Below are 18,707 nucleotides of genomic sequence, written 5' to 3' on the forward strand. Positions count from 1 at the left end.
GGTGCAAATGTTTTGAATGGCCTGAATGGATAACTTATTTATGCAAATGAGTATTTTGCATAGTCCCCATAGATGTGCCTGTCTACTCTCTGAGGTCACAGTCAGGAGGGTTCGATATGTATTTGGTTCAAGGGCATGGGCAGTCCCAGCTTTATCTGGAAGACGTTTTTAGGGAAGGCCATCTGGGTGGTCACTCTGAGACACCCTAGGCCGCTTGTGAAGAGTAATGGCCACTGATGGGGACCCTCTTTCCCTGTTAGGCTCCTTTGCTGCTCCCCATCTTTGCTGCTCTCACATCACAGCACCCCTCCCTGCCGTTCCTCAATTCTTTTTTTTAATTTTTATTTTTTTTATTAAAGATTTCCACCTCCTCCCCTCCTCCCATTTCCCTCCCCTCCCCTCCCATCACTCTCCCTCCCCCTCCTTCTCCAGGCCAAAGAACAATCAGGGTTCCCTACCCCAAGGGAAGTCCAAGGTCCTCCCTGCTCCCCTCAGGTCCAGGAAGGTGAGCATCCAAACAGACAAGGCTCCCACAAAGCCTGTCCATGCAGTAGAATCAAAGCCCAGCGCCATTGTCCTTGGCTTCTTAGTCAGCCTCCACCATCAGCCACATTCAGAGAGTTCAGTTTGATCACATGCTCCATCAGTCCCATTCCAACTGGTCTTGGTGAGCTCCCATTAGATCTGTCCCACCGTCTCAGTGGGTGAACATACCCCTCGCAGTCCTGACTTCCTTGCTCATGTTCTCCCTCCTTCTGCTCCTCATTAGGACCTTGGGAGCTCAGTCCAGTGCTCCAATGTGGGTCTCTGTCTCTATCTCCATCCATCGCCAGAAGAAGGTTCTATGGTGATATGCAAGATATTCATCAGTGTGGCTCTAGGACAAGGTCAGTTCAGGCACCCTCTCCTCTGCTGCTCAAGGAACAAGCTGGGGACATCTCCTTGGACACCTGGAAACCCGGGAGTCAACCTACCTCAGGACCCAGCAATTCCACTCTTAGGAATATACCCAAGAGATGCCCAATCATACTACAGAAGCATTTGTTCAACTATGCTCATAACAGCACTATTTGTAGTAGCCAGAACCTGGAAACAACCTAGGTGCCCCTCAATAGAAGAATGGATAAAGAAGGTGTGGAACATATACACTTTAGAGTTCTACTCAGCGGTAAAAAACAATGACATCTTGAATTTTGCCTGCAAATGGATGGAAATAGAAAACGCTTTACTGAGTGAGGTAACACAGACCCAAAAAGATGAATATGGTATGTACTCACTCATAAGTGGATTCTAGCCTTAATTAAAGGACATTGAGCCTATCATTCGTGATCCTAGAGAAGCTAAATAAGAAGATGAACCTAAAGAAAAACATAGTTGTCCTCCTGGATATTGGAAGTTGACAAAATTGCCGGGCAGGGGTTGGGAGTACGGGGGTGGGGTGAGGTGGGGATAAGGGGAGATGGGGAGAGAGAAGGCAGAAGGGGAGGATGGGGAGAGCTTGAGGGAATGGGATGGTTGGGATGAAGGAGGAGTGGATGTGGGAGCAGGGAAGTATATATCTTAATTAAGGGAGTCATTTTAGGGTTGGCAAGAGACGTTCCTCAATTCTTGACCCAGAGTCTCAGTTGGCACTTAGCCTATCCAGTGCCACAAAGTCTGGTGAGTAGCCGGGTGACCTTTGTGTCAAAAGACCCTCAAGACTTCCAGCCTGAGACAGACTCACTACTCTTGCAGTGGGTTTTCCCCTCAACTTTTATTTTGTTTTCAGTATTTGATCTTGAGCGATAGGAGCTGTCTTCATACATTAGACATTTTCATTTTGGCTTCCCAGTTTCATTTGGATCTTCTGCTCATTCGTTTATTTTTACTTTTTTTGAGACAAGGTCTCCCTCTGTAACCCGGGCTGGACTGGAATTCAGCACGAATGATGTGACCATCCTTTAATCGGTTTTATATTTAAGGTTCCACGATAGTAGGAAGGGCAATCTTATGCAGAATGTAGCATGTGGAAACAACTGCTAGTTGTACGACCTGGTGACTGTAGTCAAAAACAATGCATTGTGTGCTTGAAAACTGCCGAGAACAGATCACAAGTGTTCTCACTGTCCAAAAATGTTAAGTATGTGTGGCAATGCATGTGTTAATTAGCTTGATCTATTCATCCTGCAGGATATACATGATCAGAACATCATGTTGTAAAGTTTAGATATATATTATACAATTTTAATTTGCCAATTATAAAAAGAGTAGCACGGAAGGTTGAAAAAAAACCTGCTATAATTATGAGAAGCTTTTCCCTGTACAGAAAATACTGGCCACAGGAAATTTGTCTGGCAGAGGCTAACTTTTGCTTGGTCCTCTGGCCTTTTCTGATACTGAGAATTGAACCAGAGAGGCTCAAAGTAGGTTGATTCAAGAACCAGGGTGATGTTTTCACTCACTTGGGACAGTGTGTGAAGCTCTTCATGAGGAAACATAAAGCAAGAGAGAATTCAGCAATTCAGCAAGATAATGAGCTACAGAAGAGAGAGAGCAGGGTGCACTATGCTAGGCAAAGCGGAGGGGCCCTGAGTAACATTTTAGGGTGGGTGTTTTTCTTCGGTGCTTAAGTAGGGCTGGGGACATAATTAAATGATGGAGAAAGTTTCTCTCTCTCTCTCTTTCTCTCTCTCTTTCTCTCTTTGTCTCTTCCTTCCCTCTCTCTCTGTGGGTGTGTGACTGCCAGTATATCTGTTTCTCTCTTACCACAGTGAGCTCTTTTCAGTACCACTGGGTGCCTCCCCTACTCCACAGTGAGGCTGTTTCTCGCCTTGGCATTTCAGAGGGTCTGCTCAGTCTGTGGGTACCCGGATGTGAGGAGAATAGCTACAGGGTGTTCTGTGCAAATGTTAGGACAACTGTCAACCTGTGACCTCCATAGGAAACTGAAGTGCCATTTTCAGGGCCCATGAGCTCTCTCAGAGTACAGGAAGATACCTAATGTTCAAAATTTAAGGAGAATGGTTAAGAGGCAAGATACATAGAAACCCTTGTTCCTTATTTAACTACAGCCAGGGTAACAAATGATTGACTTTCTGTACCCTGTGAGTTTTACTGAACCAGAGAGAGAGAGATGGGTGGAGGGAGGGAGGGAAAGAGAGAGAGACTCTTGTTCCTGTTCAGCTTGTATTAATATTTTTGTTGTGTCTCCTATTACATAGCTGTCCCAGTTTGCCCTGGGGTAGATCTCTATCATCAGCAGAGAATGAGAGACAGAAACATACACAAACACACATTTGCTTTCAAAGATAAATATAGGCTTCTCGTTAGGAACGGACGTGTAAAGCAAGTGAGCATCTGTGTGCAAAGTAAGGACATTGCTGTCATTGGCCTGTAATGACATCAGGGCTTTGTCTGAGACTTGGACCCCTTAGGGCTTGATAATCTCAGAGAGGCTCTTTGTCTTGGCCTCCATTTAGCAGTTAGGTCCCTTTGCTTCCTTGATTTTGTGATGTGGATCTTTTAGCAGACAAACCAACTAACCCAGGAACTCCACGCCACTGCAAATAATCCTGTCTGCCCTGCCTGCACCATTTGCGTGTGTGTGATGTGTATGTGTGTTTACACTTGAGTGCATGTGCGCATGTGCTCATAGAGCCAGAGACTGACATTTTCTTCAGTCACTGTCTGCCTTGCTTTGAGACAGGGGACTCTTACTGATTCAGCAGGACTAGCTGGCTGGCAAGCCCTAGGGAACCTCTTCTCACGGCATCTCTGGGCCCAGGATTGCAGGGGCACACTGCCATGCTAGGCTTTCTACCTGGGTGTTGGGGATCCAAACTAAGGTTCTCATGCATGTACAGTAGACATCTTACTAACTGAGACACCCCCATCAGGACCTGACTCAGGTTCCATGCCTTTGTAAAAGCTCAGGACTGGAACCGAGCCTTGACCTGTGCAGAGACAAGGCAGGTTTCAGAGGATTTGTGTTTCTAGACAGTATTCCAGTTCCTGGAATCATCTCGATTTCACCTCACCTCATTACTCTACGTCCTTCTTATCTGTCCCCCAGAGAGTCTTAGAAACAGGATGAATGGAGAAAGTCTGATGATAATGAGAGTCTTCTGCATCCCTTTCAGGAGCATACTCTGTATCTGTGTAAAGTATCTGCTGTTTGATGTCTCCATAGTTACTATTTAAAACTTATGGGGTTAACTCCATCTCTCTCTCTCTCTCTCTCTCTCTCTCTCTCTCTCTCTCTCTCTCTCATCTATCTATCATCTGTCAATCAATTATCTATCTCTCTACACTATCTTGTTGAAACTGACCATCAGGTAAATGGTTTCATCTGGAGGAGTTTTTCCATAGATGCATGCCTAAGAATCAATCTCTCTCCTGAGAGGGAGGTACTGTTTTGGCTGTTCTTCTAGAAGGGTCAGCTCAGTCCCAAGTAAAGAAAACAATCAGTACTTGATAGGACCTGCTAATTGTCAGACACTTTGTTAGGCACTTCATATATGTGAATATGAACCTCCACAGTGGCTGTGGCTATAAGGTGACATCTTTTTATCTCCTCCCACCTCCACCAATGCCCTGACTGACTCTTCTCAGGAGTGTCCATTCAGCTGGTTAGAATAACAGTGGAAAACAGAGTAGAGATAGAAACAGACTGTCTCATCTTGAATTAAAGTGCCTACAACTTAAGGTGGCTGGGCCTGGGCTAGGATCCTCATTATCTTAGGCATTTGCATTTGGTGTTCATACCTCAGGAGTACACAGCTCCTACCCCTTACCACTCCAGGCTGCTTCAGGTCAAGGTTAGGCAAAAGTGTGGAGTAGGCTAAGGTTGCTTTCTCTAGAGTCCTCCCCCCAATTCTTCCCCCTGCTAACACCCACCCCACGGTGGGTGGGGCTAGAGGAACTTGGGCTGTTCCTGATTCATCTCTCCAAGAAGACTCTAGCCGGCTGTTCCCTGGGGCCTCTCTCTCAGATCTGGAGCCGATAAACTAATTGGGGCTAATGTGATAATGGGCAATGATGACATTTACTGTTTTTATCAGGCCCAGGGCATATATTTGCATGTTAACAGGGCCTTTGGCAGGTAGACGGGGCTGAACTGGAGGGGAGGTGGGTTTATTTGCTGGAGGTTAGAGAAGCAGAGGGACTTTACAGACCTGCCCCGAACTGTACCCCAATACCTCCTTTAAAGACCCACCTCCTTCCAAGACCACACAAACCCATCCCTGCCCCACCACCGTCTTTTGCACTTGAAAGTTCTTGGAATTCAAGTCACTAAAACCAAGCAGACCAAGCGAACGCTGCGCTGGCTGTCTCTCCATCCCTGTTAGCAACCATTTGGTGTCTGTTCCTTTCTCAAGCCTTAGCTTCTATATTTCGTTTTCACGGTTGGAACTTCTGGGTTGTGACCACAAAAATCTATCTACCTTTGCCGAAACTCCCTCCTGTCTCCCGACAAAGAGGGAGAAGTTTAAGAAACCTGTCTGGATGCTTTGCTCATAGAAGGCTGGTGTCCAGGAAGACCCAAGGGGGAAAGTTAATGGTTAGGAGACTGTATTTTTCCTGGCCAGGGCACTCGCTCACCTGTGCAGGTGGAGAAACATTTGGGACCCAGTGAAGCAAGAATAGGAAACTCCCTGCATAGCCTTGGCTCAGGGGGATGGGGCTCTGTGAAATCCAAAGATCTCCTTAGCAGTCCACATCTTGTTCAGACTCTGTTGGCATTTTGGTTTTCTTTTCTGGATCCTACAGGAAGGGTTGATAAATAGTACAAAAAAAAAAAAAAAAAGGAAAGAAAGAAAAGAAAAAAAAGAAAAAAGAAAAAAAGAGTCTCGGAAGTGAAGTAAAGAGGATCTTGCCGACCAGTCCCTGCCTTGTCAAGGATGATTGTTGCCCTTAGACATCTCATAGTGGACCCTTCTAGGGCCATCCCCTTATAACCTTCCTCCAAGGTGCTTACCTGGAGCTGGGGAAAAAGCCTGTTCAAAGTCCTCTAAAATTGTCAAGAGTCACTACCAAGAGCCGGTCATGGTGCCCCGAGAGAGAATGGGCTAGATGCTCCTTCCACGCTTGGTACCTGCACAGCCAGGGCAAAGGTCTTGATGCCAAAGCAGAGAGGACTAAATACAGGTTAGGAATGAGACAGATGTTCAAGAGCACCTCACAGCCCTCTTTCTTTCTTCATCTGCCCGCCAGGGACTTGGGTTTTTATCTATCCCCCCCTTCCCAAGCGTCTTTGGGAAGTGAGGCATTTTTTACCTGAAACTGCCTCTAAGCTGAAAGGCACGGTCACCACCAAATCAATTCCTCATCCATTAACAGGTTGTCTCTGTTCTTGAGACACAGGCATAACCTGGTTAGACCTGTTTTGTTTGAACACTAACGTGTGAGTTGGCCAAATGCAAATGAGCCAATGTTTGTAATCCTTTATTTTATTTTTTTAAAGGGCTGGGCAGCCAATCAGAGGAGGGGGAAGTGACTTAGGGAATTCCCGGTTGGTGGCTTATTGCTTAACATCCTACAAAATGATTTTAAATTATTGTCATATGCATTTATCTTCACTCTGATGAGAGCTGAGACGTGATAAGGCCGTGGCTCCCCATCCCGGTAGGAGCTGGTGCGGTGGCTGCCTCCATCCATAGAGCTGTAGGACTGCCCATCCAGAATCTTTAGGTAAATGAGGTAAGTCCTCACTTTTAAATCTTCTTTTGAACCTGAAATTCATACACCTGTGTGGAAAGAGAAGCCTGTCTTGACTCAGACAGGTGAAAAGAAACCAGAGGCTCCGGGACGCAGCTGGCAGGAAGTAAACCTTGTGTTACCTGGCCTCACCTCCTGAGTCTTGTTCCAGTTTATTTGGGTGAGAGCCTCTGGGCTACGTGAGTGTTATCTGTGATTTTTTTGTGTGTGTGTGTGTGTTACGTTGTCTGAATTTCCAGTCAGCAAAATTCTAAAAGCCCCCTGGCTTCTCTCTGCCCATGTGGTGTGACAAAGCCATGTCCCTGGGTTAGAGTTTTGTGGAACGAAAAGCAGTTGGAGACAGGTGACTCTGATGTTGCTGAGTGACAAGCTGGTTGGCTAAAGGCTGCTAGGGATCAGAGAGCATAGACTCACAGTCTAGAGGTGTCTTTGCTGCTATTCTTTTTTTTTTTTTCTTCTGACTTACAAGCAATATGGAAAAGCCAATTTACCTTCACTATATTCCCGCTGGGGAAAATGGCTGTAGATAGGTAAGATTCACAAAGGGAACAGGGACCAGGTGGCCAAGGTGGGAAGACTGTAGCCGTCAGAATGATCCCCTGTAGAAAGAAGACTCAAGTTAGGTAAACGATTTTACCTTATCACAAGCGGACAGACCAACCCTTTGTTTTCCACAATGGGATACTATGACCAGACAGGCAGACATGACTCACCAGCAGCAAATGCCTTCGATATAGGGACTCTTTGGCTCTTGTTTGTACTCCATGAACAAGTGTTGACCTCAGTGGGGACCGAGGAGAGAAAAGTGGGGGGATGAATCTTGATGGCTCGCAAGAGCACCAAGGTGGCAAGGTCACTTTTATTTTTATTCTTTTTAATGTCTGCTTTGGGACACTCGGAGTGTTGCTGTGGGGTGGTGCATGAAGTGTGAGCTGAAGTGTAAGGTTCTCTGGGTTTGAGTCCTCAGGTGCCTCTGTTTTTCTCTGTGCCGGCCTCAGGCAGAGCGGGGGAGTTTGGAGTCTGAGATTTCTGGTCGAAGCAGCAGTTGGTTCTGTGGGCATTGGTGTGAGGATGTATCAAGACCGTATCTTCCAATGTATAAGGGGAAGCTAGGGACCACGAACCACTGTGTGCCACTTCCCCTGAGGTTCAGAGAATAGTCAGTCTCTAACAGAAGAGACTCAGATGTGTTATGAGAAGAATTTCACAGTCAAGAATGGGATTAGAACATGGAGCCGTGTGACTGGTTACTGCTGCATCACTGGCCTGTGGTATTTAAAAACTGTAGTGGAAGAGAGGAGAGTTATTTGGAAGTTTTTAACCACATCTAAACACTACCAAATATTATGAATACAACCTTCTATGTTTCTAGATTGTTGGGCAGAGGTCCTGAAAGAGAGCAATCTTGAGGATGCTACTATGTTGCAAGTTAGAGGACCACTCAGGACATCTTATTTCGGGCCTCTCCCCGTGGCTGTGGGTAGGAAATGTGTTGGACCCAGGCTTCATTTAGGCAAGAGGTCTCAGATTTGATAACATGTTTTGGTGTGTGTGCTAAAACAATTATATTATCTATATCCACCCAAGCTTCCTGATGTTTTTTATTATTAAATTATTATACTACGATTTTTATTGGGAGTGCCTTGGGTCTTTCTAGACCTCTGGTAAGCTCCAATCACACTCACAATTCCATATTTGTGGTCCCATAAGGGTTTCCCCTTCATCCTCTTTCAGTACCCTTTTGACTCCTTTGAAGGCCCGAGACAAAAATGGAAGCTGAGAGCTCAGCTCTGCTCTCAGTGGCATTCTGTTAGCTAGCTGGGATCACCAGGTCAGAAGGTGAGTGCTTCCGGGCCATGTTCTGCTCTAAGGAAGTGGACTGCACTTTCTGCGATCTACCAGGTTTTATTTCCTTCTTATCATCGGTGCTCTCTGGGGGAGTTGAGAGCTGGGCTGTGTTCACTGGACTTTCTTGCATTTTTTTATTTAAAATTTAAGTATGAGAATCTTGCTTTGCCTTGCGCCGTCACACACAGTTTGGGGGAGTGTGCTCCGTATCCTCTCCTTTTGGATAGTGGCACCCCTAGGGCTTTCCAAAGAGATATGACCTTTGAAGACTTCTGGGAGGTGAGGCAGAGAGGGTACCAAAACACGGAAACTGAGTCTGCCAACTCACAGCGCTACGGTTTGAAGGAACCAAACATAAACTCAAAACCTCCCTTTCAGTACCACCACTTTGCTGGCGTTTTAAGCCATTTCTCCTGTTCACCTGACTCTCCTCTTCTGTGGAGGTAAAACAGCAGACTTTCCTGTCGTGGGTGGGGCCCCAGTTGGGGAGCATTGGCTTGGTGCTCCAAGACCACACAACCGGACCCTGCCTTGGTTACTGTTTAACCGAGCACAGAGCAGTGGTTTTCATGGCGGGTAAGCTAATTCTGTAGTGGGGTCCTCAGAGCAGTGATCACTGCCCAACTTTTCTTAATTCGATTCCCAACAGCTGGTGGGAGAGGGTGGGTAATTCATTTTATTTGACGTTTTCATACCTGCCTGTGAAAAATGGTTTTAAGTGATACGATTTTCTCTAAGTAGCAGGCACTTTTGATCTTATCTCAGAATGGGATGTATTTTCTAGCCAAATGGCATCACGGAGAGGAAGCCAAGCTGCTCTTGAGTAGACGTTTCTGTCAGTCCTTTGGAGTTAGCTGATGAAAACTTTACTGCCTTTTAGATGGGAGCAAAGATTATTTCTTAAGGATGGTCCCCTACAGCTGGCTGGTGCTGTCTTTGGAGTGATCAGGACACAGGACAGGGAAGGCAGTTGGTGGGACAGTGCTAAGCATGACAGAAAGGAGACCTGGCAAGTCTGAGTGGCCCAGAGAGAACACTGTACCTCTCTGGGTTTTAGTTTCCTCTTTTATACATACTGAATATCTTTAAGATATATTTGAACTCACAGATTCTGCCGGCTCTGGTGGCCAAGGGTAGGCGGAACACCTGTGCTGAGTGTCAGCAGGATTTGAGTCTATGAGATTAAGAGAGGGGTGACAGATGTCCCCAAGACAGGATGACCACTGGGGGCCCTTGAGTATCTCTGTTAGGGTCTTCAGAACTTTGACTAAGGATTGACTATTGAGGAATGAACCTGGCAACCTTCATTGGCAGTGAGGGGATGGGGGTCTCAGACTCTAATGGCACATGGTACCCCATCTTAATCGACAGACTCAGAGCTGGCAAGATAGTGTCTTGTGATAATAGGGAGCCGGTGATGCACTAACAGCACTTGAGGAAGCCTGGAGCTACTTCTGAATCAGCCAAAGGTGAGACTTCCCATGCTGGCTTCTACTCGGCCTGAGCTGCCTTGATTTGTCTGTGGGTGACTGGGCAGATGAGAAAGATGTGGACCCTGTCCTAGAAGAATATTCAATGGTCATCATGTGGGCAATAGGGCTAGTTGGGTCAACCAGGAGCCTGTGCTGTTTCCAGATGGCTCAGCTCTGTATCTGCAGCAGACAGAGCTCACACGAGGGTCAAGCACGGTGTCCCACTTAAAGAGGCTCCTAGGGTATTAATTGACTTGGTTTAAGAGACACCCTGTAAAATGATCCTTTGAAAACGATTTCACTAGCACCTAACCACAGTGTGTCTTTGGTTTGCTGTGCGGGGCTGGGCTCCTCATCGCCTGGCCACTGGCCTCACCTGTACCCCCTCTCCGGCTCTCTCACTTGTTTCTCAGAGTTAGCATCATTGTTAAGGGGTTTGGGCCACTTATTTAAATTATGGTGTGTATAGGTCTACCCAAAACATGATTTCTGATGACACAAGCCTAAAATTAAAAAGGGGCAAAGAGCCAAACAGACATTTTGTGCCTGTTAAGAGAACCGAGAATTCCATGAACCCAACTATTTCACTACGAAAACTTATCTCAAATAACCTTGTCTAGATGCACACTTTCTTTGATGTAGCCATGGTGAAGTCAAGGTGGCCTTGTCTGCTGCTTCTTGCTCTTCTTATATCACGGACTCATGATAAACAGTCTTTTGGGTTGGGACCGTATGCCAGGTATGAATGTGAGAAACTTCAGTTACTATTAGCCTGTTCCCACCTGATACCAGCTGAACTCGGATGAGCCTCTCTCAGAATAAAGAGGAAGTTCTTGTTGTGCATGCTGTGATGGCAGAGTTTGGTGAACATGACCATCTTACAGAGTTTGCCCCGGGATCTCTTAGGAGACCTTTAGCAAGCTTCCCTCAGCAGGGCTGCTGTTACAGTCTTGACGAGAGGTGGGGGCAGAGCTATTACCAGTTCTGTCTTCCACGAGACCGCTGAGCTGACTTGTTTCGGCTTTGTGTGGGCTGTAGATTTGGCCTGAAATGTAGCCTCTGCCTAGCTTTGTTCTTTTTTAAGAAATTAAAAGGCAGATGGTTGCGATTCTGCCCTCTTCCCTCCACTGGCCAGAGGCTGTTTGGAAGATCACGAATGAAGAGTAGATTTTGACTGCTTGTGTCTGAAGGGGCGGGCAGCACTGAGTTCTCATGACTGGGAAGGGGTTTTGCTGGAATGTGGTAGGAAGGACACTGTCAGAGTCCTGGGTACCTGGCTTTGAACTGGACACTGCCACTGAACAGTTGAGTGCTTTGGGGCAAATTCGATAAACTTTAGCATCCAAGTCTCTTCATCTGGAAAATGGGGTAATAGCATCTACTGTGCAGGGCTAATAAGGATTAAATTAAGCAAAGAATGTGAAAGCGCCCAGACAATGCTCGTGAGTAATGTTCAGTAGTCATTTGCAGGCTGGAAGTCGAAGAGAAGTATTCAGCCTGGGCGTTTTTCTCTCCGTCTCCACTGAGTTGGAGCAGATGAGTATTAAATTCTGTTTATTATTATTCTTTATCAATAATGGCCAGCTTGGATTCTAAACTCTGACTCTGGGAAAGAAACTGGATACTTAATTTTTACTAGAGATGGTGGGCATTAGGAAATGGGAAGGACCATATTAATAGAAAACCTCCAAATTGAGCCTCATGCCGAGCTGGCTTTAAGCCACAGCACACATAGAGGTGGCCTTCCAGGACATTTCTGTACTATGCCTTGATGTCTGGCATGTAGGAGACCCTGGAAGAAATGTCTCTCTTCAGATTGTTCACCAGATAACATAGCCGTGTGAAAGGGTGCCCACTCCTACAGTCCTTAAGAGTTTCTGCGGGTATCTACTGATCAACGCCACAGAAAGTATTGACCTTGGGCATCTAGGGGCTTTGGTGTGTGTGTGTGTGTGTGTGTGTGTGTGTGTACTTATTTATTTTGATGAGACCTTGTGGGTCTGCCTCTTGCTAAATTGTTGAGCTGTTGTGGTGCAAATCATTTCTAAAGACCAAGTTGAGTAGTCCTTGCTGTTAGTAAAAACATCCAGGGTTCTAACCTAGTGTCCTGAGGAGAGAATTCAGGGGATCGAGGAACTTTGATGCAGAAGAAATGACATTATTATTTTTAGTAACTTTTAATTATAATTTAATATATCTCTCAATATGAATATAGGCAAAACTCTCTTTTAGTATTAGCTATGACTGTGATTATTCTTAAGAAAAATCATTAACATTTTTACATCACATTGTACTTGTTACAGATGTACTGAAATCTGAAATCACAGAGGTGGTTAGATTTGTGGCAGATAGGAAGCACGTATTTTTTTTTGTTTACTATTTTTTTCCAAAGTTTATTAAATTATAAAAGTTTCCATTTTCGCCCCCCTCCCAACACCCTCCCACTCCCTCCACTCCCTCTCCTCCTCCCTCTCCATCCCTAAGAGCAGTCAGGGTTTCCTGCCCTGTGGGTAGTTCAAGTTCCTCCCCCCTCCTTCCAGGTCCAGGAAGGTGAGTATCCAAACAGAGTAGATCCCAAAAAAATCCAGTATATGCAGAGGAAACAAGTCCCAGTGTCATTGTCAATGGCTTTTCAGAAAGACTCCGGGCCAGGCACATTCAGAGAATCCAGCCATATTCAGAGAATCTGGTTGGATCATGGAAAGCACGTATTTTAATATCACACGTTCAGCAAAGTTGAGCAGAGGCTCACAAACCCCAGCAGACTGCACAAAGGGTCCGTGGAGAAAGAAACGGGGAGAGGAACTAGGGGGCAGCATTCTCTTCACAGGAAATGACTGTCGAGTAGATCAGCGGATCCACATTCTTCACTCCGACAGGGGAGTGTGTTTTCCCTGCATATGGACTTAGAGTTGTGGTTTTACTCAGGCACAGGGCGTAGTGAAGATAGTAACAATAACGCCGGTGTTAGTAAATGCTGTTTGCTGAGTGTATGCTGTCGGACAGGGAGGAGGGGGTGGTCCCCTGCTATGCTCAGTGTTATATTGAACTTCATTCTCTAAACCATCTGAGAAGGCAAGATCATGGGGGGCATTCAGGGGTGGGGGAAGATCACTCCACCCACAGTGGTGACAGAGTCTTGGTGGGGTAAAGGCAAAAGTGGGGCTGATGTTTTGGAGATTCCCAGCATCAGGGAAGACTTACGTGGTTATATAGGTGGGGGCTGTGTTCCAGAGGATCTGTGCTTAGGAAGTCTATCTGGTTTAATACCCTGTTCCTAAGCTATTGATCTGCTTAATCCTCTCTCTCTCTCTCTCTCTCTCTCTCTCTCTCTCTCTCTCTCTCTCTCTCTCTCTCTCCCTCTCTCTCTCTCCTTCCCTCTCCAATGCATAGCTAGAGCTGACTTGGGACTCACCATGTAGTCCAGACTGGCTCAGACTCCTTATCCTCTGTGCCTGTATCTCAAGTGCTGGTATTACAAGCCTGTGCCATGATACCTAGCGTATTCTTAATAAGGTTTGAACAAGGGGCTCTGCTTTTGGTATTTGCTCTGAGTCCTACATTCTGGAGCTCATGTTGCCTTTCATCAAGGTGAGGTTTTTGAAATATATGACAATTCTTGGGGCCTGGCCATCTGGGAAGGTGTGTTGGAGGATCTCTGCATCTTATTCATAAATTAACCCTGGAATAAAGCTGAGACTTGGGTCAGAAGGGGGGAAGATGGAGTTGTGGCGTGGGTGAGTCCTTGTTTTTTTGTACACTGAGAGTTTCCTCTGAAATCACTGTGGGATGGGTCAAGTCATTATTACTGTGGCAGAATTTAATTCCCAGGAAAGCCTTTGTGGGATTGAGGTGCTTACCTTCATGGTGGGTTTTCATTCTTGAATTTCCTGAGTTTGTTGTTACATAGACGTACATAGGAGAAGCAGAGGTGTGTTCTGGAGGGAAAATGAGACCCAGTGTGCCAAGGGGCCAGATTCTTGTAGGAAGAGTCTTTGAAGGACCTTGGGTTGCTTACCTCTATCATTGAAGGGTTATCTAAACAAAAGAAGGCTACCTTGCTACCTTTCCTTTTCTTCTTCTTTTGTTTTGTTTATTTGAGACAAGGTTTCTCAGTGTTTTTGGAGCCTGTCCTGGAACTAGCTCTAGTAGACCAGGCTGGCCTTGAACTCACAGAGATCCACCTGCCTCTGCCTCCCAAGTGCTGGGATTAAAGGCATGTGCCACCACTGTCTGGGCCGAGCAAGTTACATTTTCTTAAGAAGTCCTCTTTAAATTTTCAAGGAGATCTAGATGTTATTTGCATCTGAAGCTGTCGAGACGATGATAGGACCTTACATGCTTCTCCGGGGTTTCCAGGTTGAGCTGGAGACCTACCAGGTTTGGCTCTGTGGTGGTGGAAGATGGGGGGAGGCTTGTTGGTCCTCTTTAGGTAGAAATTAGGCTCCCCAAAGACACACCCAGTCTCTTTCAGTGCTATGGTGTTCCCGGCAATTGCAGGTCTTCCCTCAGACTTCTGGTGACCTCCAAAGGGGCTATAAATCCTCCTTAATTTTCATCGATGTTTCCTGCTATTATTAGTGCTCTTTTATTAAGGCTAATAAGTCTGAGGTGGCTTCAGGCAGCCACTTCAACACCTGAGTCAATCTGGGGCTTTCAACAGAAGGGCAGACTGAAGGGCTTGGTGTCGGGGATTGAACCAAAGGGCTATCACATGCTCAACTGTGCAGTGCCGTTTGGAGACATCTTCAGCGTCTCCTCCCCCAGACTTAAGTTTTCATGAATATGTTCTGGGGGCCACGAGTTAGCTTCCTTGTAGAATCTAGGCTCATGTTCACTCAAGGACCCAAGGACACCCTTCCTTCTGGAGCACAGGATGATCAGTTCATTTTTCCGCTCGCATATTGGGTGAAAATTCAAGGAGACATCTTGAGATTTTTTTTTTTTGACAGGATTTCTCTGTGTAACAGCCTTAGCTATCCTGGAACTAGCTCTGCAGACCAAGCTGTTCTTGAACTCACACTCAGATACTTCTAAATGGAAAGTATGAGGTCCTAGAAGAGACTCTCTGTTCTTTAGTGACAGAAAGACCCATTTTCAAAGCTACAAGGAACCGTGCTGCTTTCCCCAGTCTTTCCAATACTCAATACACTTATAATACCCCGTCTGTTTAGGAGATCGATGGGTAAGGCCTTTTTAAATTTCAATATGTCTTTTCTTTTGTAAAATGGAGATATTAGTAGCTATGTTTAGCATTCTCATGAGGATTCCAGGAGATAATTCATGTACAGTTCGGCTCCATTCAGACTAGGCAATAAAAACACTTGATAAATATGAACTGCCTTCGCTATCATAGTTTTGCTATTGTTTTGCAATTATGCAATTTGTGAGATTTCAGATTGGTGGTTGTTGGCTTGACATTTTGGCATTTTCCTCAGAGGAAACTTGACTCTTGAATTGGTCAAAACCATTGTCCTAGTCCATCCCAACCCCTCCCCGCCTCCAGGCCCCACCCCTTACCTCCCTCCACCCTTCCCGCATTCCTGTGCAGTTGGTCTTATTTATTTTTCAGTCGACTAAGGGTGTTGTTAAACCTCTTCTTTTTCTGCTGCCTGGTTTGATGTGAGGAGCTCCACTCCCTGCCCTGCTCATGACAAGAATGCCTGGGAGTGCTCAGCCAACCATGTCCCACCCCTACTGGATCACCCTGTCCTTAACACTCAGACGAGAAGGCACAAGCCCTGCCTGTTCCACAGTTTCTCCCCACTGCCCTCTGACCCTTTAAGCCCCTGGTGATAATGGGTCTGTGGTCCAGAAAAGGCTGGGGGGAGAGGCGTTTGGAGGCGGGGGTGGGGGGAGTGACGCTTATTGCCCATGACTATGCTTGAAAAGAATATGAAGATGCTTCCTCTGACGGTGCTGAAGGCTGGGTGACGAAGCCGTGAAGCCACCGGCTAATTGATGTTGTTCATCGTTTTTGTTGGAGTGATTTGTTTAGTACTTTGTGGCCCTTTTGGGCCTTAGCTCATCATGTGCTCTTGACAAACTAATGAGGAATGAGAGCACCATGTTATTTGGATTAGAGGAGAAATCACACCTTGAACTTCATAGGTCCTCTTCCTCCCGGGACCTCAAAGCCCTCGGTAGATCACGAGTGAGCTTTTCCAACCTGGTTTGCTATAGGTATGGCTAGACTCCTTTCTGAGATAGAAAAAGCCATGATCTAGGAAGGAGAATTTTTCGTCCAGACTAGAGATGTTGGGCATCTGTGGGAGCGACTGGACTGAGACTGAGGGTGTATATGCTAAGTCTCCACTTTCGGTCTCCACCTCCTCCCCAAATACCCTGGCTTACAGAAGTCAACCATTTGAAGAGTGGTTTGGGATTGGAGCATCACCCAACAGCCTTCTTCACCCTTGTTCATCTCATTTCTGATCTAACCCAGGTTGGCTGGAGGCTCGCCATATCATTCTGCAGACCTTGGACACCCTCAGTGCCCTTGCAAACCAGGCAGTGGAAAAGTACAAAGTCTTCTGGCTCTCGGGCCCTGCCAGCTCCCACTGGCCTATTTGATCTCTCCTTTTCTTCCGAGGGAGTGGGAGGATAGCCTCAAAACTGAAAGTGCAGGGTTTTCTCTGGTTTTTATAGGAAAAAGAAATTGCCATGAAGCTGAGACAAACCAGCTCAGGCTGTCTGGGCAGATGCCTTTCTTTGCCTTTTTTTCTGTTTATTTTCTAACAAATCAATGCTTAACTGCATTGTTATCGGAGTAGAGCAACAGGTGCAAGAAAATAATCCCGCTGCCAACTCAAATGAAGAGGGAGGGCTTATCCCCCCTGGGAGGTATTCAGAAGATAACAGAAGCCCCTGCCAACAACTGAATTAACAGCTCTGTGGACGGTGGGTTCTGTGTTAACAACCCACTCCTAACCTTCCGACACATAAACACGCCATTGTCTTGGGAAGAGAGTTTCAGTCATGCAGACAGCCGGCTGCTTTATTCTGCCCCAAGTGGAGATTGGTTTTGGCTGAGGTGGCTTTGTGAAACTCAGAGGAATTATCCTGTGCCAACTCCATGTCTTCGTGAGGGTTTTCTCAGAGGCCAAGGAGATGGGGTTGCTGCTGAGAAGAGGAATTGACCTGCTTTTTAAATTGGTTTAAATTCTTTCTGTGGCTACTTCTCCCCAAATACCAGAGAGGGTTGCCTGGCATTCTCTGCTCCCACTCCGTTACCAAGGAGATGAACGAGCTCAGGGGACTCTGGAAAGATCTGTTATTGTTTTGGAAGTGTGTCTTGGCTGATAATCTCTTTGTGCAGGGTGGCATCTGGATTTTGTTCGCCATCTTTGTTTCCCCAGCATCTTTGTTTCCCCTGCTGTTTCCACAAGCAGGATGCAGTGCATCTAGGATCGATGCTAATTGAAAGGGACCAGTACATATTTGTAATAGTTGAACAAGCATTTCTCAGAGATGGTTTCTTTCCTCTGAAGGCTGATTCATCAGTTTTGAAAGGTGTAAGGTTTAACACCTAGGCGGTTAAATAATCTTTTAGAAGTGGAGGTGGGGCTAGGTCAAGTCAGGGGTCACAGAACCGGTCACAAGATTCTTTTGAAGCAACACAACAACCAACAAATATAAGGGCCACCCGGAAATGCTGGGTCCCGGGGTCAGAGTATCTACTTAGTCTTTATTTATAAGTAACTAGACACTGTTGGATGTGACAGTTTGGGGGTCCTGAGCATCAGAGGCTGGCCTGTATTGTGTTGACAAACAGTACAGTAGTTGGTTCTCCATAGATATATTGGGCCTTGAATCCTTCTGCTGGAATCTTTTGTCTCTCTGGTTTTGTAAAGACTGTTTCCTTGTTCGAGGCTTCCCATCAAGGCTGATGTCTCTAGGAGTTAGTTACCTGTGGTGAGAGATTGATGTAAGAGCAGGTCAGAGAGTCTACAGACCAGACATTTTCAGTTGTGAGCACGCTCAAGGGTTCTCACAGAGGGGCTTGGGAATACAGGTTTTGGTTTGGAGGTTTGGGTAGGATTCCATGTGGGTTGAAGTTCAACCCTTCCTTGGGTGGTGAGCATGCCTTGGGGTATCTGCTTCACTTGAGAGTCAGTCCCAGTGTCTCAAGGGAATTTGAAAGGTGATTGTTGTAGCAGTCATGGGGTGTTCCAGTCTCGGCATCTGTCAAGGCCCATTCAAAACTGCAGTAGGAATGAGGTTGTGTCTTTACTATATGTCCTCCATTAGGCATTGAAGTCCAGAGGGGGCCATAGCAAGGAGACAGAATTTTGAGGTTCAGAGGTATTAAGGAAAACAGTGAATTCTTAGAAACGATCATCCTAGAATGTGACATGGTTCCTACTTCAGATGCCACTCGAGAGAGACAGTGGAGCCTTTCCTGGTCCCACTGGGAGGCACCAAGGTGACACCAAAGCCAGGTAAGAGAACAGGGCTAAAACCTCACAAAACCTTTCATGGATGTCAGACAACAGACTTAGCTCTGCTAACCTGTTTCTAGCATCAAGTTTTCCTAAAATTCTAATCTCACGTAAGCATGGAGCTTTATTATTTGTTTTATACTAACTAGAATGTTATCCACGATAACTATACTGGTGTCAATTCATCTGTGGGCGTCAGCAGCTGCTCCTTCAAGGGACTGTGGTCCACAGGTCAGAGGTGTCGCAGCAG

The 18,707-nt window shown here is 46.1% G+C and overlaps 1 protein-coding gene and 1 long non-coding RNA gene across 7 annotated transcripts in view; one reads left to right on the top strand and one right to left on the bottom strand.

The window, feature by feature from the left end:
- Positions 1–414: 414 nt before the first annotated feature.
- Positions 415–6,385, bottom strand: LOC125406602 (uncharacterized). 4 transcript variants are annotated; one of them, XR_007233958.3, is made up of 4 exons: positions 6,256–6,385; positions 5,957–6,073; positions 5,581–5,742; positions 415–842 (listed from the first exon to the last, which is right to left on the bottom strand). It is a non-coding gene; the product is annotated as an uncharacterized LOC125406602 (long non-coding RNA). The 4 variants fall into 4 exon arrangements; XR_015004148.2 differs by having other exon boundaries at positions 5,957–6,094; XR_015004147.2 differs by having other exon boundaries at positions 5,957–6,116.
- A 133-nt stretch (positions 6,386–6,518) lies between these two features.
- Positions 6,519–18,707, top strand: part of Ehf (ETS homologous factor) — a 42,768-nt gene continuing 30,579 nt past the window's right edge. The window contains exon 1 of one of the 3 annotated variants that reach the window (XM_048443634.3): positions 6,519–6,678. The gene's annotated coding sequence lies outside the window, so the exon portion shown is untranslated. The remainder of the gene's footprint in view (positions 6,679–18,707) is intronic. The other 2 variants (XM_048443633.3, XM_085696695.2) reach the window with 2 other exon arrangements.

Source organism: Myodes glareolus, chromosome 10 (assembly GCF_982192425.1).
Source record: "Myodes glareolus chromosome 10, mMyoGla1.1, whole genome shotgun sequence".
Taxonomy (NCBI): Eukaryota; Metazoa; Chordata; class Mammalia; order Rodentia; family Cricetidae; genus Myodes; species Myodes glareolus.